Source organism: Herpailurus yagouaroundi, unplaced genomic scaffold (genome assembly GCF_014898765.1).
Source record: "Herpailurus yagouaroundi ecotype Mexico unplaced genomic scaffold, PumYag 163, whole genome shotgun sequence".
Classification (NCBI taxonomy): Eukaryota; Metazoa; Chordata; class Mammalia; order Carnivora; family Felidae; genus Herpailurus; species Herpailurus yagouaroundi.
Genome location: NW_024412404.1, coordinates 28,846,962 through 28,868,346, shown reverse-complemented (window position 1 = coordinate 28,868,346; position 21,385 = coordinate 28,846,962). Strand labels below are relative to the sequence as shown.

General features: G+C 40.5%; 1 long non-coding RNA gene across 1 annotated transcript in view; it reads left to right on the top strand.

Moving 5' to 3' along the window:
• Nucleotides 1–4,397, top strand: part of LOC121036951 (uncharacterized) — a 4,951-nt gene extending 554 nt beyond the window's left edge. The window contains exon 2 of the long non-coding RNA XR_005793542.1: nucleotides 2,415–4,397. This is a non-coding gene — a long non-coding RNA (uncharacterized LOC121036951). The remainder of the gene's footprint in view (nucleotides 1–2,414) is intronic.
• The last annotated feature ends 16,988 nt before the right edge of the window (nucleotides 4,398–21,385 follow it).

Genomic DNA, 21,385 nt, shown 5'->3' with positions numbered 1-21,385 from the left:
GCTCTGGCGCCAGCTGGCCGCCGCGGGGCGGCGCGGACCCCGGCCCCCGCTCCCGGAGCCACGGGGCGGGGGCGGGGGCGGAGGGAGCTGGGCGGGCCGGGCCTGCGAGGAGCGGCCGGCGGAGGCCTCGGGAGGGCGGAGGCCTGCACGGGAGTCCCTGCGAGTCGGGCCGCATTCCCTACGCCGGCCATCGCCGTTTCAGGACTAAATAGTTTGAACAAACGCTTGGGTAGCACAGGGCTGTTAGAGGCGACCCGCAGAGACTGACTCATTTACACCTCTAACACCCTGATGATGTAGCAGCCTTATTGTCTTCCCAGTTCTATGGGAGAGAAAGCAAGGCCCGCTCCGGTACGCGTGTTCGCACGACTACAGTTCCCATCGCTCGGGTTTACCTTAATACCTCCACCCGCCGAGGAATTATGCTGAGCACCGGGCGGAGCGTTGGACTTGGTGTTAGAAGTTGTGGCTGCACTCGGGTCTTCCACTGAAGAGCATGAGCTCTGGGGCCTGGCTGCTAGGGGTTGGGAGCCTGGCCGACGTATGCCTGCCTTTCCTTAGCTGTAAAATAGAGATCGTCGCGTGAAGCTGCTACGAGAATGAAATATCATAGCACAGTCTCTGCCTCTCAGCATGATTTTCTCATCTGTAGTGTTCTGGGTGGATTGCACAGTCTAAAAGTTTCCTACCAGATCTGACTTCTAGAGTATGAAAAATGATTTCTTTTTCAATGTGTAAGTCCCATTATAGCTGTTGTTTGAACACAAGACCATGTGCCTAACAAATGTTTCCTTGTAATAGATATTCTGTAAGTAGATACATATTCTGTAATAGATACTCCGTAAATATTCACTAAAGGAATGAGTGGTGCCCTCTCAGTAATTGATAGTGTGTGCAGTTTGCTCTTTCTGATACTTACCATAATTACAACAGGGCTAATTATTAAATATCCCAAATAAAGTCCTCGGCACTTCCAGGCCTAGAGTCTCAATTATACAATATGAGATGAAGGAAAAGCAAGAACAGTGATGTAATTTGTATTTTCAGTTATTTGCTCTATGAGCTTGTATGCAGAGACCCAGAGTAATTATTCTGATTTTAAAGTCTACTTTCTGACACAAGATGTGGAAAATAGTTCCAATAATTTTATTACTTTTGTAGCCCATCTTATCCCACATTGTCACCTATTTGGAGTTAGTGACTTACTTGTTTATGGCCATTATTTCAATAAAAAGCTAAGTAGATGAAATTCATTTATTTGAATTTTCCTAGCATTTGGGTATTTACAAAATCCTGTCCTATTTTTGCATGTAAACTTGCCGCCCTTCCTTTTCGTGTGCCCTGCTCAACCCGCTTTTTTCCTACTCCGTTTTATTCCACTGTCCACTAAAAGTTCTTCTGAAATTTTTTTTCCTCTCTCCAAAAACAATTCCCTTGTTTCAAGTTTTCAAAGAATTGTCCTCTTTCTTGGATCATTCGAATCTGGAAAAAATACTAAAGCGTCTCTTCATTTATATTTTTCTCATCCAGTATTACTGAATTGATTCACAACCTTGCCACTCCCTAGAGAGGAGCTCCTACTGTCAAAGCAATTTATGCTACAAAGTTAAAGCCAAGTAGTATTCACGCTGTGAAAGTAGAATGGCTAACCAAGTAAGGATAAACAAAAATATTTAATAAAGTAGTATGATTTGTCATTTCATTTTAATTTGGATGCCTTATGTAGTCACCAGTAAGAAAGTAGAATTTTTACATGGGAGTAAATACTAAAATGTAATGATAGTCTATTACCCAAATTTTGATTGTCTTTTGGAGTTATTTCTTTTGTTCCCATGAAGATATTATTTTGTCTCAGCCTTTTAATCCTTCAGAATTCTATATCCATTTGATAATGCCTAATAAAAACATATATTTCACATTATCACTTTTATTTTGTCATGTCTCAACAGACAAAAACTCCATGGGTAAATTTGGTCAAAATTTGGGGATATTTATTAAGTTGAAACCCTGGGAATTATTAGAATTATTTTTCAAGTATTTTTCCCCCAGAATTGTCTTTCATATGTATTGGATACATTAAAAAAAAAAAAAAACAAACTTTTTTTAATGTTTATTTATGAGAGAGAGAGAGAGGGAGAGACAGAGTGTGAGGGGGTGAGGGGCAGAGACAGGGAGACACAGAGTCCAAAACCGGTTCCAGGCTCTGAGCTGTCCCGACATGGGGCTCGAACTCACGAACAGCCAGATCATGACCTGAGCCGAAGTCCAACGCTTAACCAACTGAGCCACCCAGGCACCCCTGTACTGGATACATTGTTAATTTAAGCATGGATACAATTTTAGTGGGTTGAAGAGGTATTAAAGTTGAATAAACAAATGATCTAAGTTGGCTTTTATTTTTTCCTTCTACGCAGCAAATTCTGAGCTGAGGAGCTCTAGGAGGTGAAACTTCAGAAGAAGAGAGCAGACTCTTAAGAGTACATCTGGCTCATCACCATGAGGTTAGGAAAACCTAAGGGAGGTATTTCTCGGAGCTCAAGCCAAGGAAAAGCTTATGAGAACCCACGCAAAACAGGCCGGCAGCGGCAAAAGTGGGGAATGACTGTTCGATTTGACTCAAGCTTGAGTAGACTGAGAAGAAGGTTGGATGAGAAGCCCTATAAATGTACTGAATGTGAAAAGAGTTTCAGTCAGAGCTCAACTCTTTTTCAACACCAGAAGATTCACACCGGAAAGAAATCCCATAAATGTGCCGATTGCGGGAAAAGTTTCTTTCAGAGCTCTAACCTCATTCAGCATCGGCGGATCCATACTGGGGAAAAGCCCTATAAATGTGATGAGTGTGGAGAAAGGTTTAAACAGAGTTCAAATCTCATTCAACACCAGAGAATTCATACTGGAGAAAAACCCTATCAGTGTGATGAGTGCGGCCGATGTTTCAGCCAGAGTTCCCACCTTATTCAACATCAGAGAACCCACACAGGGGAGAAGCCCTACCAGTGCAGTGAATGTGGCAAATGCTTCAGCCAGAGCTCTCATCTTAGGCAGCACATGAAGGTGCACAAAGAAGAGAAACCTCGTAAGACCCGGGGCAAAAACATTAGGGCAAAAACTCACTTAGTGTCATCTTGGAAAGCTGGTACAGGTAGGAAGTCAGTGGCTGGTCTCCGCTAAGTAAAGGGCACTGCTTCAGCCTTCTTTTAAATACAAAAATAAAAGCTGTCCCTTTTAGAACTGGGGATATTTTGCAATAGAGCACTTAAATACTGTATCCTTTCCTAGCATGGAGACATTGGGAGTTTAATGACCTTGGGCTGAGAAAAACTACAAGTCCAGCTGGTCTCATTTCTTTTTATGTAACTTGGAAGACAAAAGCCCGAAACTCTGTTTTGAGAGAATATAAGATCCTCGACCTCATATGATAATTGCTTCCTGCATCATTTTGACAAAAATAACTATGTTTTAATGGCACATGTGAAAGTGCAGGTATTCTAGTGACTCCTCAGTTTTAGGACTTCTGTGGAAGTAATTAAAAGGGAGAAGAAATTAATTCTGTTAGTGTGGAAGTTCTGCAGCTGATGAGGAGATTTTATGTTTGTAAAGTTTTGTAGTATATTAACCATTTGGTATGTAAGTATGACTCAAGACTCAACATATTAAAATGTATTCCTGTTCACTTAGCTTTTGTTTTTCCGTCCTGCTTATGGACACTTATTAATAAAATGAATTGAATTTCCCTCTCTCTCACCCAATGCTTAATAAGAGATCCTCTAGAAGCCAAAGTGAGAACTGAAGTAGACCACAAGTCTCCTATTCCCACTAGCACAGTTCTTTGAGATGGTGTTACACTGTGCCACTTGTTTCTGAGAAGTTGGGGTGGCTTCACGTTCGCCCGTCCCCATGCCTTTGTCTTTCGGCATTCGCTTACCCTCTGACAAACTGAGCCAGCCTGTTAGATCTACATGAATAAATAATTAAACCATATCCTACCAGCACACTCAACTTGTTAATTAGAAATCTACAATTTACACGCTTCCCTGCTTTCCCCCTTTGAGAGTTTTAGGTAACACTGGTTATCTTAAACAAATGCTTGTCGACAGTGAAAGTCATTTGACTCCAGTGTCCGTGCATCTGTAGCTCAATGTGTAGATTTTGAAATGTAAGTTAACTTCCTCTGAGTCGATACGAATTATTTATGAAGTTGAGCAAACCTGTTACTTAACTTTCGTCAGGACAGTGCCAAGTGTCAGACATTCTGATCAGCCTTCAGCTCAGGTTTTAATTTCTATTGAAAGCTCACATTCTTCTGATTTTTTTGTATCTTTTGTAATCATACCAGTTCCTGCTGTATTAATGACATCCATAAGAATAAAGAAAATGAAATATTTTGCATACGACCACCTTCTGTTTATTTTGCTCCTGGGAAATTGTTTCAATGATTTAGGCAACATGTAGAAATCCGAGCTTTTGGAAGAATCCCTGTTCTGCCTGTTTTTTATTTCCTCAAGCTTGAACTTGGCCTCCCTCCTGGCCTTGCATTTGAGTGCAAGTCATAGAAGATGCCTTATTGACAACAGTTTCATTCAACAGAATATCCACAGAGTGTTTGGTGAGTACCAGGTGATTGTAGTTATCTTTTACAAAAGACTCGATCCCTGATCATTTACTTAGCAAGTGTCCCCTGAATCACAGCCAAGTCACTTTGTAGTAGGGGCATGGCTCTGGGGCCATTCTGAGGCTCTGCCATGAGTGTTCTTTATAGCAGTTTTGTGTCTGGAGTAACTTGTGTCTGGGACCAACACCACTTTCTTTAATGAATTTGCCAATTTTGACAGCAACCTGCAATAGAAAGACCTCTGTATATTGTTAGATTTCATAGTTTATATTTTTACCCTGAATAGACTTCCATATTCTGTAGAAAAGTAAAGCAAATCCTCTTCAGACTTTTGTGTATTCCCAGTTTGTGGTATGCATGTCTTCTCAGAGCCCTAAAAATGGAAGCAAATAGGTCAATAACATGGTGGCCTTTCGTAGGACCTGACGTACAGGCGGCAGCCTTCATCTGCTTTTGTGACGTCTTACCAGAGAAGTATCACAGCTGCTTTAAATTGATTAAAGGATATGTTCCCCTGCTAGAAATTGAGTTATGGGAGAATGTAAATCTGACAGGCACTGCCTCTTTAAACACCGTCTCATGTGAAAATATGCTGCCCCTCAATATTCTGCTGAATCTCTACCTTCACTCACGTTTACTAAACCGAATCCTTTTATCCTTCTGGCAGGTTCTTTTCTTATACAGACTCTGGATGTTGTATTGGAGAAGAGGGGAAAAAAAGCTCCAAGGTGTTTTTTTAAAGTATTGTTGAAATTTCATTCGCCCTACACTAGTGAGTAAGCGGTGTTGTTCAATGTCTTTGCCTTCCACATTCATTTATTCAGTCATTTCATAACTGTGGTAGAAATAAAGCCGGTCGAGACACCCTTAGTTTAAAGGAACTTTGGTTAAATGAGTAGTTGGGTAGAGGAACTGGGAAACTAAACTAGGAGCGCAAGCACAGGGTGCTGTTTGAGCATCAGGGCAGTTCCTCTGGCCCAGTGGTTCTCAGTTTCAAGGTGCATCAGAGTCACTTGGAGGGCTTGTTAAAACATTCCTCAGTCTGTTCCCAGAATTGCTTATCCAGTAGGTCTGGGTTGTAGCCAGATAATTTACATTTCTAACAGACTACCAGGTGATGCTGACATAGTGGTCTAGGACACTTTTTTTTTTTTTTAATGTTTAAAATTATTTTATTTTTGAGAGAGAATGAGCCGGGGAGATGCAGAGAGGGGGACACAGAATCTGAAGCAGGCTCCATGCTGTCAGCACAGATGTGGGGCTCGAACCCATGAACCATGAGATCATGACCTGAGCCGAAGTCCTACAGACACTCAACCGACTGAGCCACCCCGGCACCCCAGTCTAGGACACACTTTGAGAACTACTATAACCCATTACTGGAGGGTAGTGATGTGCTCACATAAAATCCTAAGATACATAATACTTCATTGATAAGGATGGGCAGGATTTAATGAAGAAGATGGCCCTGGGGTCTACCTACTTAGGTTTACATCTTAGTTACCTAGCAACTGGGCAGTTTGAATAATTGCCCTTGCCTAAATTGGAGAAGATGCCTATGGTTGAGTTGTGGATGGAATTAAATGAACAAATGCAGGCAGAGAGCTTAGCATGGTGCCTGGGACATTGTTTAGAATTTACTGATTAGCTTATTAGACTGCCAGAGACAGAGAAGCTGTTCTATCCATCTGAAATTGTCAGTGGCAAAAGTATTACTCCCATAAATTTAAAGGTGAGTTCTCTTTTACTTTGATTGAGGCAAGACCCTGGGAGAGAAAGAGATGCCTAAAAAGGGCAAGGACCATCTAAGTTTCTAAGAGGAATTTTAGAATCCATTAATTTTTTGACAAGTAATGGGAGGACCTGTTCAAAATAGAAGTACATGGCCACAAACACAATGATTATACTCCATATTGGGGAAGGAGAAGCTTTCATGTTGTTGAGGAAACAAAAATTTGTTGAGTACTGGCCATGTATAAAAGTAGGTACTGGCCATGTATAAAAGACTGGGAGTAAAGGGAGCTTACATTTTTTTTTAAAGTAATATGAAAACAGGTGATGAATATACAGTGTGATTGCTATTCAAGTTGGGAGAATTTACATCTAGTACAAGAAGGAAGGAAATAATCATGAAAGGAATGACATTTATATTAGGTTAGGGAATGGAACCGAAAAGGCTGTGGAGGCCAGGCAGCTAATGTAATGAGTGAAGCCAAAGACATGTGTCCTGTAAATGGGTGCCTGTCCCCCTCCAAAAGATAACCCGACTCAGGTTCAACCCCTTGTTGCCATATAGAGATTCAGGCCCAGACTTACCAGCTCTTGACTTTCCAAGAGAAATCCAGATTTTAAAAGTCATAACCCTTCTTGTCAGTTTGCCACACTTGGACTAGAATTTTAAGAATATGAAGCCTCTGTGTGTATGGAGAGCATGGAGGGAGAAGTCCCAGATGCATGATGGTATCGAAGCTGCAAAACACAGAAGAATGCCCAGCGAACAGCGAGCGGCTGCTTTATTAACAGTCCAGTTTTATCCAAGAGATGTGGGAGATAAGGCTGGGGCCTCCAGAAGAACCTTAAATATTACTTTAAGAGTGAAACAGTTTGAGACGAAATGCACAAAGGTTTTTAGAGTGTAGGTTGGAAGGTGATGAACCCACGAAGGGGAACAACCCCGTTGGTGAGAAGAAAAACTCCCCCGGAAGAGACCCAATTGACTAATTGGATCTACAGGGCTTCCCTTCCTGCCTCAGGCTTCAAATCTTCTCTCCTTCCATTCCCTGCCCCACACTGACAGCAACTCCAAACTGCTCTGTAGCTTTGCTTATCCTGCAAATATCCTGCAGTACCTACTCTGAGAGGTAGACCACCCAGAATGTCAGCCTTGGACCTTCTTTAGATGCTCTTCCTTTAAACTGAATTGTAGTGATCCATGTTTCAATCTCTCTCATTCTTCCTCTCTCCTACTAGACTGTGAGCTCCTGGCTTACAGTAGTCAATCAAGTCAAAGTTTTAGTGAAGAATGGTTAAGAGGGAAGTACAGAAAGAAGGTTAGAGAAGGAGGTAAGAAGTTAGTTCTGGAAAGTTGCTAGCCTACTTGTCAGCTATCATAACTACCTAGCTGAAGAGTCCCCCATAGAACTTTTCTTCCCCTATCTGCCATCCTTATCCCTCTTCTTCAAACCTTCTATCCTCTTGGAGGTCCTTGCTCATTGTGTAGTTCATTCTTTAGCCTGGCACAAAGTACACACTTATATTTGTTGAATGAATGAATGAATGAATGTGTATAAAATGGCATCAACCTTTAAGGAAAAAGATTCTCATGGTCTTAAGGGACCTGAAAGGCCACTTACTTCACCTTCCCCTAATTGGACGATTATTTTTTAATGACCCAAATTCTTCTTTTATGCTCTTTGGAGTTATAAAATACATATACATAGAGTCTATATCATTTTAGGAAACCACCATTTCCAACTTCTAAATGACCCAACACGCTGCGTTTTTCACCTTAAAGCCGGATCTGGAGCATTTTAAGGACTTTGCAGACTTTAACACACACACACACACACACACACACACACACTTAATATTGGTTTTGTGACCAAGAAATACCAGATCTCCAAAATTGGAAAGTCTGACGTTTTTGGAAGAGTTTTAAGTCTGTAATTTGGACAGAATGTTACCTAGATGATTTGAAAGGTAGAGACGTGGATCAAGTAGACCATTTGCTGGCACTGAGAGTCAAGAGGACTCTTAGAGTAGTCCACGCAGGAAGAAATTAAAGAGGGGATCTGGAGTGGGGAAGTCTTGGAAGGAGATACTGTGGTGATAGAATGGACAGGCCTGAGACACAACAGATTTGAGGTGCAAGAGAGGAAACATCACGGTGGTTTCCAGTCCAAGTGACTAGGAGGTTTGGGGAGAAGACGATGAATTTGTTTTAAGAAATACTGATTTTGAGATGTTTATGGTAGTATCTGGGTAAACAACTGTAATAGAAAATTGAATATCTGTGTCTAAGCATGGAAGGTATTGAGGAATGAAATTCATCTTTGCACCACCCTGTGCTGGATGCTTTACATACATTAGATTTTGTATTAATCTGCTTGGGTTGCCATAACAATACCACAGGCTGGGTGTCTTAAATAACAGGCATTGTCTTCTTATTTTAGAGGCTGGAAGCCCATGATCAAGATCCTGGCAGGGTTGTTTTCTGTTTTCTCTTCCTTGCTTCCAGGCAGCCATCTTCTCGCTGTGTTCTCTCGTGGCCTCTCCTCTGTGCATGCAGGGGAGGGGGTGAGCGAGAGAAGAGAGCTCCGTGGGTCTCTTCTTATAAGGACACTAGTCCTGTTGGATTAGGGCCTCACACTCATGACCTCATTTAACTTTAATTCCCTCCTTAAAAGCCCTATCTACTAATACATTCACATTGGGGGTTAAGGCTTCAACATATGAATTTTGGGAGGACACAATTCAGCTCGCAAGGGATACTATTCCCATTGTCTAGATAAAGGAACAGACTCTGAGAGTTCAAGTAACTTATTCAACATCAAACCGGACCAAAAGGTCCATGGCCTTTGGATGTCTTTTAAATATCTTGTTATCCCATCCTAGATCATGTGAAATGGATGCATCTTTATGGCTATCAAAAATAAAAGTAACAGTCCCAACCTCCTTGACCTCAAAGAGAGAGGAGATTTGCCAGAATAGAGTATAACAGGAATGAGTATTGACTCCATACACAGCCTCCAGCTCTTCTGGTTCTTTGGCTGGATCTGCCTTAGTTGCATAGACACCCATAAGTGTGGATTTATTTGCCCTTTGAAAACCAAACGGATCCAAACCTACGTTCTGTTTTACCTTGGTTCTGTGGACCTTTTGGCTGTTCAACTCTGCTACTCCAAGGACAATTTTACAAGTCTTGTCTACGGTTTTTCTTGCAGACTTTGGTAAAAAGTGAATGGTGGTTTGGGGAGAGGCAAAGGGCTGCACTCTGATGGCTCACAAGTATGGAGAGCATGGTAAAGTCTCCTGTAGGAAAGTCTTTCAGTGGGACCAAAGGTCTAATCAGCTTTGGTGTCAACTATGGTCTCATTCTTGGCAGTAGACACAGCATTCACCCTGGAAGTGAGCATGAAACAAAATGCTGCTGCTGCCCCCTATTGGCTGGGCCTCCTCACAAGCCAACAGGAGACCAGCCAGCAAAAGGACAGGATTACACATATCAATCCTCTTTCCTCATTTCGTTCATTAAACACTCCCTTGTTTTCTCTGATGTTGAAAACTATATAGCATATTAATGCAGGTTAAAGACTGTATTCCATGGAAAGTGTTCCAGAAAAAAAGGGGGCAAGGCTGAGTATTATTTATAATAGCTATGATATGGAAGCAACCAAAGTATTCATTCATGGGCTTATTTTTCATGATGTCCTCATGGATTTTGTTTGAGCTGGAGTTGGACCCCATGTCATTTTCAAGGGTCTGCTTGCCTCACTTCGTACAGAAACATGTTTAGTAAGTGCTCTTGAGGAGATTTTTACCACTGAAGAAAACCAACAAATTAAATCCCTAGACTCAGAAATATGTCCACCCAATGAAGGCACCATGTGGGCAAAGGAAACAGAAGGTACTCCGTCACAAAAGTCTTCACTGTTCTAAGACACTGGGATTCTTTCTTTTTTTCTAATGTTTATTTATTTTTGAGAGAGAGAGAGAGAGAGAGAGAGGCAGAATCCATAGCAGGCTCCAGGCTCCCAGCTGTCAGCACACAGCCTGACGCAGGGCTTGAACTCATGAACTGTGAGATCATGACTGAGCCAAAGTCAGATGCTTAACCGACTGAGTCACCCAGGAGCCCCTAGGACACTGGGATTCTTGTACTTCCTTGAACTGTCACTGCATGGGAGCAAAGGAGACATAATGGAAACCAGACTGTAGCTGATCCACATTCAATTTGTATTTTCCTTTGAAGATACCATACTCAAAATGTTGAAAACGTAAGGCCACTCTTTGCAGTCATCTGGGATTCAGTAAAGTGTCCTTGGGAATACAAACATAATTTTTAAGATTAAGCACATTTCAGTCAAACTACCTGTCATTCCATTTCTTCAGTACTTGGATATTAAATTACTTCTAAGGCACAGACGGGTAAGTAGGTACCTTTCTTGTCCTGGCAGAAGAGGAAAAGAAGTCACCTGAAGTGACTGCTAACCAAACCATAGCTGTTTTCTCTGCTCCCCTCTTCTTTGCTTTCCTTGAAAGATCTGCCCGTGCTTGTTTTCCCTTTTCCTTACCTGGCATTCTCCCTTCAGTCACCATGCTTCCATCCACCCCTCTGCTCAGAAAAACTCTTCTCAAGGAATTTGTGCAGCACAGGCTACTGACACGAAGGTTCAAAGGCAAGGCTAGACCCCGTGGAGAATTGAATGCAGTTGTAGAGACTGATGCCAGAGCTTTAGAGCTGGAAGAACAGTTTGCTTTCCAGAGTTTGGACTTTTGAGCATGTACATGCATTGTATTTACAATTAAAATATAAATGTAAAGCCAATTACATTTCTGTAGCAAGACTAGGACAGTCTGGGGAGACAGGAAGTCGGGGTGGGGGGGGTGTCCCAGAGCAATGCCTTCGTCACCTTTGCCTGGTGGGCAAGAAGTCCTAAGGAGCATTGCATTTCATAAACATACAATCTCATCTAGTACTCGTTCCTCCAATCCTTCTCCCTGTGCTTTTCTTTCCCCAACTTCTAAAGGGCTGAATTCTATCACAGAGTCCATGTATGGGAACTTATTTGTGTTCAGCGGTTGGGTACACCTGGGGTGGGTATGGAGGGAAAGGGGGTGTTGAATATAAGGGGCAGTATGGTATAAGAGAAATTATGTCTGAATTGGAGTGATTAGTCCTGAGTTCCAGATCCTGTTCTGTTGTGGACTATTCACATGCCCTTAGGCAATTCATTTTTCCTCTCGGACCCTAAGTTTTCCCATCCATCAAATGAAGTCAAGTCTGACAAGTAAATCGGTTGTCTCAGTTATGACTCTATAGCTGCAGGCTGCCAAAGCCAACTTTGGCTAACCACAACAAAACAAAGAGATGTAAGGAAAGATGGCTAAAGAAAGAATTGAACCACTAGGTCGTAGGAAGGATGGTCAGCCAGGGCAACCCCAGGGATCTCAGGGTCACAGGTGGATCTTTACGAGGCTGCCATCAGAAGTTCTCAGCTCGAGCCACCATCTGCCTGCTAACTGTGATGACAGTGCTCGTTCCCATCTTTAATGGATGTGTTTTGCAAGGGGAAGGAGGAACGCCATTTATAATGAAGGGATGGGGGCGGGGAGGGTAGTTGAGAAGAGAGAAGAGACAGAAAAGACACAAGAAAAGAAAAAAATATAAAAGAATAGGACTTATATTCTTAAAACTTATAAGTTAGCTCTGAAAACAATTTCTAAATTTCCAAATGAATAATCTAACAATAGTTTAAGTAATGGAAACATTGCAGTGAGCACATACTTTCTGATGTGACTACTTTAAAAGAAAAAATAATTCATCTCTGTGTATATGTTTTTTTTTTAATTTTTTTTTTCAACGTTTATTTATTTTTGGGACAGAGAGAGACAGAGCATGAACGGGGGAGGGGCAGAGAGAGAGGAAGGCACAGAATCGGAAACAGGCTCCAGGCTCTGAGCCATCAGCCCAGAGCCTGACGCGGGGCTCGAACTCACGGACCGCAAGATGGTGACCTGGCTGAAGTCGGACGCTTAACCGACTGCGCCACCCAGGCGCCCCTGTGTATATGTTTTCGTGTTATGTTTGTATCCATTCTCACAGAAAAATGCTACTAAATGTTCACATTTATCAAGTCTTTTGAGGACTTCCAATAAGTAATATCTATGCAGAAGTAATAAGAGCAAATTTATTTAAATTTGTTTTTAACCTCACACTTACTGAGAAAAGTTCATTGTCAGTTTTCCCTTAAACTTCTTAAGCTAACTCAAACACTAGTTTTAACTTTACTCTTTGTGGCAGAATTATTAAAGATATACTTTGTAACTTGCCCTTCAGACTGCATATTACTATTCTGAACACATTATTTTGTTCTTTCCTGTTTATTTAGATAAAAAATACATATTTATATATTCTTACATATAAATACATGTATACACATAAAACCATTTTACTAACATATAATTAGGAGAAAAATTCCTTATATTAATATTCTGAGGCTTATTAAAATAAAAAAATTTGTTTTCATCCGATTACACTCCTCTGTTTTGAGATCATGACTACTCTTTTATCATATAATATGAACTCTTCGATACTTTATTAACTCATGGCCTTACACTGGATTAACTAGTTCTTTTTTCTAAAATTATTTATTTATTTTGAGAGAGAGAGAGCAGGAGGGGCAGAGAGAGAGAATCCCAAGCAGGCTCCACACTGTCAACATGGAGCCCAATTCAGGGCTCACCCTCACGAATCATGAGATCATGATCGAGCCAAGATCAAGAGTTGGATGCTTAACTGACTGAGCCACCCAGGTGCCCCCTGGCTTGTTCTAATTCATCCTAAGTTTTATTCTGATTTTTCATCCTCCCTACTGGGAACACCTCCCCCTGACTTCTTGAAAGTATCCTCACCTCATGTTATCGCTAAGTCCAGACCCACTGTGATTTTTTTCTGAGCCATAGAATCCATTTTCCTCCAAGGGATGTTGGTTCCTTTTACTGGGAAATAATAACAGAGATAAAATCTGGTTACTGTGGTACATGAGTCACGAAAATGGGAAAGGTACGCCTTTAAACGATGTGTGCTCTTTCGACTTAAAAAGTTACATAGCCACAGCCTGCTCAATATATATTAAGTTTTATGGGCCACTATGGCTTTCCACTACATAGACACCAGGCTGCTGCTTGCCTTTGATGCAACTCTAAACGTGTAGTCAGCGCTCCACTTCGTATCTTAATCAGAGTTCGCTGGGCCATAGAACCAACTTAGGAGCTCTCTGCGTAGAAGTCAACTGTGAGACAAGGTACTGCATAGGAATGGGGATGTGTGCAAAACAAAGACCTGCACTGGCTACAGCAGGCACTAGGAGTGGGAAAGAACCACCTTGGGTTGGGAGGGGCAGGGAAGGATTTGCTAGTGTAGTGAGAGAAGGATGGGGGAGGAGAAGGCTTGTCCATGTGGAAACATGGGCAAAGTCAGAGAGGTAAAGGAGCATGGAATATTCAGGGGGGTGTGCATAGCCCAGCGTGGCTTCTGCTTAGAGCCTATGCTGTGGGGGTAGAGGAGATGAGGTTAGGAAAGGCACAGATCATGGAGAGACTTGAATGCCCAGCTAAGAAGTGTGGCCTGATATCCTGAAGGTATACCCCTGTACCATTAGAGGGGTATAAAAGTAGGGACAAAGCAGAACCAGATTTGCATTTTGATGGATGTTTTCTACATTTTTGTAGAAGAATGGCTTGAGGATGTATCCTGTTGTATGTTTCAGATTCTTTTCTCTCTCCTTATCCACTTTCTGATGCTGAGGGTATGTTATTCCAAATGACACCACTTGACAATCATAAATTCTTTTATTCCCTTTCTGAGATTGAAGAGAAATTGACCAGATGCCTGTCCTTTCTAGAGCTGGCCTTTTAAACTTTCAAAGCCCCATAGTCAAGGCAAAGCTTATGTAATAGATTGAAGTACTCTTTTACCTTCTAGCAATATTTATGATCTTGCCAATTAGTTAATTAGCCCCTAACCTGGTTCCAGAGGAGATTTGTGGTAGTTTTCCAAAATGTGCATGATCATCAACAACGGTCAGGATGGTTGTGCTGTCTAGCAGCCTCTAGTGGTTTCCTATTCCCTCCCGCTGAAATATGTCATGATAAAAACCCACAGTCTCACTAAAACTTGAGAATGATAGACAACCTATTAGCAGATACGGCTGGATTAAGGAAATGATAGCATAGGCTTCCTTTCGTGAAGAGCTCAGGCTTTGATTGGTGAAACAAAGACCACCTAAAAGGGCAGGAAGACACAGGTCCTGGATGTGTTTCTTAGAGCTGGTGTAACAAAGTAGGTGATTTTTAACAACAGAACAAGGATTCTTTCACATTTCTGGAGGCAAGATATCTGAAATTAAGATGTAGACAGGGCCACAGTCTCGCTCTGAGGGCTCCATTCCTTTCTTTTAGTTTCCAGTGTTGCTAGCAATCCTTGGTGCTCCTTGGTATTACCCCAAACTCTGCCTCCACCTTCGTGTGGCTTTCTCCCTTTTTTGTTTGTGTCTGTGTCTCTTCTCTTCTGCTTGTAAAGATACCAGTCATAATGGATTAAGAGCCACTTTGCTTCAGCATGACCTCATTGTAACTAATTATATACCCACAGTGACTCTGTTTCCAAATAAGGTCACATTCTGGTGTTCCAAGAAGGACATGAATTTTGGAAGGACACTAAACACGTACAGGTTCTATCTCTCAACCTGCTCCTTGACTCAAGATCAGTGAGAAAACAAGGTGCCATAAATTTAGTGGCTTAAAACAACACAGTTCTGTTGATCAGAAGTCTGGGTGGGCTTGACTATGTTCTTTGCATAAGGTCTCACAAAACCAAAATCAAAGTGTCATCCAGTCTATGTTATTATCTGGAGACTCCGGACTAGCATCTGCCCTGAGTCATTCAGGTTGTTGGCAAATAGTGCAGAATAATGGAAAGGAAATACTGTCCTGGAATTAAAAAGGAAAAATGAACTTGCTCTGGCTTCAGACACCACCAAAAGCAGAGCCTGAGCAAGGACATGTATACAGGTAATTAATGGGGGAAATCTCAGAGAGTGGAAGGCAGACGCTTGGGAGAGTTGCTATAGAATGAATGTTTGTGTCCCCCCAAATTCATATGCTGAAGCCTAATTCCCCACGTGATGTATCTAACCTACTAGGAGAGATTTAACAAAGGATCCCAGAATCACCTATGGCTAGAAGTGGTCCCTGAAAACTTGCCCCAGAGCCTTTAAGCTCCCTGGAGGTGTCCACTGGGAGACCCACCTCTGTGAGATAATAAAGCCATTAGAGACAAGCAGGTAATGGCCAGACCCCAGGATCCCTGCAGATATGACCAGGGCTCAGCCTCTGCCTTACTCCAAACTCGAGTAAGAGTTTTCACCCTTACTCTAAACTTTCTGGGAGTAATTAATACTTGAGAGAAACATCAATAGACTGGTGAGCCACAGTTCCAGGAGGTGGCCCTCCAGGGTCTCTTCATAATGGGCTGAGAAAGCACAGGCTTCTTTCCCTGACTGCTGAATTTATTTCTGCTATTCCTTGCTGTTATTTCCTTCTTTTCTTGCTGGCTTCTGCTGAGTGCCGTGCTGTGGGAAACACCACGTACAAAGGATGATGTATGACGAGTCAGACTAGGGAAGGTGGGGTCCTCTTTGGGAAATCCCATACTATTCCCACATATTTTAAATATTGATAACTAATTTGCAAAATACATGTCTTACATATTATCTTTAATCCCCACAATGGCCTCAAAAAGAATACGTCATCATCAAGTTACTAGTATGGAGGTCGAGTCTGGGATACAAATCTTTACACATAGATTCTTATATACTAGGACTTTAAGTTCTGTGGAATGGATCTCCCAAGTGTGATTGCTGGATCAAAGGGTATGCATGCTCTAAATGTCACTAGATACTGCCAAGTTCTGTTCCATGAAAGTTGTAGTGATTCACACAACCACAGCAGAGGAATGGAGCCTTTTCCCAGTGCCCTTAGCTTGCGTTAACTGTTGTAATTCTTTTTAGTGTTGGCCAATATGATGGATAAAATGTTGAATCACTATTACCTATTATTTTACTTCGCATTTTCTTGATTGTTCGTATATTTGACATGCACATTTCCTCTTCTGAGAATTGTCCTTTATATTGTGTGTTAATTTTTCTATTGAATTGTTTGCCTTTCTCTTAGGAATGATTAGTATATTAAGGATACTAACCTTTATCTGTCAGGCATGATGTAAATATTTTCTTCCAATCTATCATTTTGTACTTGATTTGTTTATATATAAATATATTTTTCTATATAGAATAATAATAATCTTTTATGTCATTGAATATGAAGCTTTTAGTTATTTTCTAATAATTAACTTTATGGCTTCAGTTAATAATGAACTATATGGCACAGTCATATGATGGGATATTGTGCAGCTGTTTATTAAAGGAAATCACACTGCTCTCAAACCTAAAAAAATTCACTTCAAAATTCTTGCCTGGACAAAGCAAAAACCACATGTGGTATTGACCTTTGTCACTTTTTAGATAAAACGCATCAACAAATAATATCATATCAAGATTTTGGAGGAGATATCCAGACAACCAGCTTTGAGCATGGATAATTTCATTAAAAAACACAACATAGCCCAGTCATTGGATAAGGGGAAAACAGTAGCCACCTTCACTAGTAGAAAAATTTAGCTAGAGTTCCATTTGCTCAGAGGCAGGAAAAATAAACCTGTAGGTCAGGGACAGGCTATGTACAATGTGTCCTTAACGGGTATATTTACATTCATGCCTCTAGGCCATGACCTGAACTTTCCTGGACATACTGGAAGAAAGGTTTATCATAATCTGGAAGACCCAGCAAAAGTGGTTGTTGAAAGGACAGTCTGATATTACTATAATTATCTTTAACTTCCGAGTTCCACAGGAGTGAAGCTCATATAAAGACCTCAATAGTTCAGAAAAACTGGGACCCTATCATTTGCAATAAATAGTAAATCCAAGAAATTCTCTCATTTGTCTTTTAGAAAATATTTTTGGATAATTTTGTATAGTCGACAGTCTTTCCCCAAATAACCTCTACCTTTGGCTGACACATAAGCTTTCCCTTAAAAACTTTGCATCCTTTTTAAACCAATTCAGTCAACAGATATTTAGAATCAGTTTTAGAAGAATAAATCAGTGAAGTATATAAGGAGATCATCGACATTTTGTATCAAGATAGGTCAATATGGACAGCTTTTTAAATATCCTGATCTAAAAGTCAGGAGATATAAGATAGAGCCTCAATAATATATTATGGGGTCATCCCTGTCTAAGTGCATTGTAACTTTCCCCCAAGTGAAGCAGATAAGATTAAAAAAAATTTTTTTTAATCTTTGTTTATTTTTGAGAGAAAAAGAGAGACATGGTGTGAGAGGGGAAGGACAGAGAGAGAGGGAGACACAGAATCTAAAGTAGGCTCCAGGCTCGGAGCTGTTGGGCTCAAACTCAGGAAATGCGAGATCATGACCCAAGCTGAAGTCAGACGCTTAACCAACTGAGCCACCCAGGCACCCCTGAAGCAGGTAGATATTGACTGTCTTTATCTACTGGGATAGTAAAGAATGCTGAGCACAAGTCTGTTACACAAGAATTTATCCTCAGGTAGGACTAAGGAAACTATGCTGTTTGGACGAGGCTATATAAAAAAACAAAGTATACTATTATATTAATTACACACAAATATTGAACTGAGCCACAATCTCATCTATTTAGCCCTTATAGATAAAACAGAAGTATTACAAGGACCAGTGAAAGGGATGATTAGTTTTGCTTTTAAATAATGTGGGACACTGACTCTTCCCATTACCTTTTTGCTTATATAGCTGCACATATTATCATTAATAGTTCTTTAATTCTTAGATGATGGAGGGCCTTTTAATTCAATCTCTGTTTCAGGGACCAGTTGTGGGGTTTTTTTGGTTTTTGGTTTTTTTATATCTCAAGGGCCATACATTTGTTGTTGGCCCTAAGCTTGTCAGTTTTTCCAAGTGCATTTGAAAATGTTCGGCCAAATATTGGAGGACCTCAGAACTACAATTTCTCATATAATTTTTGACTAGGTTCCCTATTTCATATTTTAGCCCACTTATACAAAGAAAGGACAAGGATACTTTTACATTAGCTTAGAGTCCACCTGAGAATATTGTTTAAAATTTTCTTGAAACAGAATTCTAGAATCTGGTCTAGAGTTGTCTTTTTTATTTGTTTATAACTGTAGCTATTAATCTTGATAGCTTCAAAAATGACCTACTTTTCTTACTGTTTCTAAGCCTTGTTCAGTGTTTTCCATGATGGAATTTTAAAAATTATTTTAACTTTCCCACATGATAGGTTTCAATAAATTTTGTCTTCATCTGAGAAAGCTTAATTGGTTTAAATCTAGAGTCCCTGGCCAGTAAATTACTAATATAATTCAAAATCCCATAGCAATGTTTTGGTTTTTCTTTGATTTGGAAAGTTTTTTCATCATGGTTCTAATATAATTCAACTTATATTCATCTTCCTTTGATTTACATTCTGGCAAAGCAATCTGGAGTGAGGAATGACCCACTAAATCAATAGTCTACTGGGGGAAGATGTTGAGGAGAGTAGTCTAAGTTGTGAAATCACAGCAGGTAGGATATAAGAAGGGACAATAAGGGCCCGTGTATGAAGATATGAATAAAGTGTGCTCTTAACTTTAGCTTTTCCCAGAGGAATTTTGAGGAAGCCTGTAATGGAGTCAAAATTTTGTTTTGAGCTCTCACCATACCAATCAAAACAACTTCCATCTGAGTATTTGGTGTGTTTCCTTCCTTCTGGAAGTCATTCCAAGATGTTTTAACTTCACCAACTCAAAAGTTCCCCATGATAACCTTTGCAATTCTAAATCATGTTTAGTGAAATTGTACTATTTTAGAATATAAGCACGTGAATTGTGGTTATAGTGAGAATACTTATGAGTTCTGCTTGAAGAAGGTTTGGTGTGGGCACAGAGACACCCATTTGGGCACAAAAAAAGGAAAGTCTCCATAGCCAGCATCTAGTGGTCCTTATGAAATGGTGTGTCAGGTGTTTTATTATAAAACTGTAATAGCCAGGAAATCATTAGCTCTGAAGTAGGGAACTATGAATAAAGACCTCCTATATTTTTATCTTATTTTTCTTTCCCTTCCCCTCTGTTCATCTTGTGTTTCTTAAATTCCACATGAGTGAAATCATACATTTGTCTTTCTCTGGCTGACTTATTTCACGCATAACACACTCTAGTTCCATCCACATTGTCACCAATGGCAAGATTTCATTCTTTTTCATCGCCAAGTAATATTCCATTGCATATATACACCACATCTTCTTTATCCACTCATTAGTTGATGGACCTTTGGGCTCTTTACATAATTTGGCTATTTTTGATAGCACTGCTATAAACACTAGGGTGCATGTGCCCCTTCAAATCAGCATTTTTTTATCCTTTGGATAATACCCAGTAGTGCAATTGCTGGGTCGTAGGGTGGTTCTATTTTCAATGTTTTGAGGAACCTCCATACAGTTGCTGGAGGGGATGTGGGTGAGGGGATGGGCTACATGGGTGACAGGCATTAAGGGGGGCGCTTGTGATGAGCACTGGGTGTCATATGTAAGAGATGAATCACTGGGTTCTACTCCTGAAACCAATACTACAAAACTATGTTAACTAACTTGAGTTTAAATAAATAAATTATAAGGGGTGCCTGGGTGGCTCAGTCAGTTGGGCTCAGGTCATGATCTCATGGTTCATGGGGTCAAGCCCTGAGTCGGGCTCTGTGCTAGACAGCTCAAAGCCTGGAACCTGCTCCAGATTCTTTGTCTCCCTTTCTCTCTGCACCTCCCCTGCTCACACTCTGTCTCTTTCTCTCTCAAAAATAAATAAACATTAAAAATAATAATAGTAATAATTTAAAACATTTTTTAAAAGGAAAGAACAAGGTGAGGTCCTTGGGGTGTAAAAAAGTTAGGAGGTGCCCCCAAAATAATGGAGTCATGTCAAATGGCACATGGGGCTAACTTGAAGGGACTCCCAGTGGCCACGCATGGAACAATTTGAGCAATACAATGAACAGTGGTACTAATAGATAAAGGTCATTAAACACAACAAATACCTGTGAGTTATCATACTGATATGAGTAAATAATTGAATAAATAAACAAATATGGAGAGAAGGAAAACAGTAGAACTCTATTAAGTATAGACGGAATGATGGAAATAGAACATCACCATTTGAAAATACCACAGTAATAGTTGTTTCAAGCAAGAATCATCATTTGATACTAAATGAGTGGGCAAAAATGTAAGGATGGAATATTTACATAGTCTCAAAGCATCTTCCAATAAGATATTAATTACAAAGGGAAAAATAGTAGCTTTACTAATTTTTTTAGTTTATTTTATTTATTTTGAGAGAGAGAGAGTGCATGTGCTAGCTGGGGAGGGGCCGAGAGAGATGGAGAGAGAGAGAGAGAATGCCAGAGAGAGAATTCCAAGCAGGCTTTCTGCACTGTCAGCATAGAACCCAATGCAGGTCTTGACCCCATAACCGTGAAAGCATGACTTGAGCCAAAATCAAGAGTCAGACGCCTAACTGACTGAGTCCGGTAACTTCATTAATTTTAAACAAACACCACTTTAAACAAGCGATGACCTGTAACTACTAGTAAACTAACATCACCAGTAATAAGATATGGTGACATCATATACCTGAGAAAGCCACAACATCATTTCTATGGGATTTTTGACAAAACTTCATAACTGAACTGTAATCAGATAAACCCACATTGACAATCATTATATAAAATAAATAGCATTCTTCAAAAGTATCAAAGTCATGAAAGGCAATGAAATGTGGAAGAAACTGTCCCAAACTGGAGAAGGTCTAGGAGACAAGAAACTATGCCTGGATACAATATGTGCCCAGGATTGGATCTTGAACCAGAAAAAAGACATT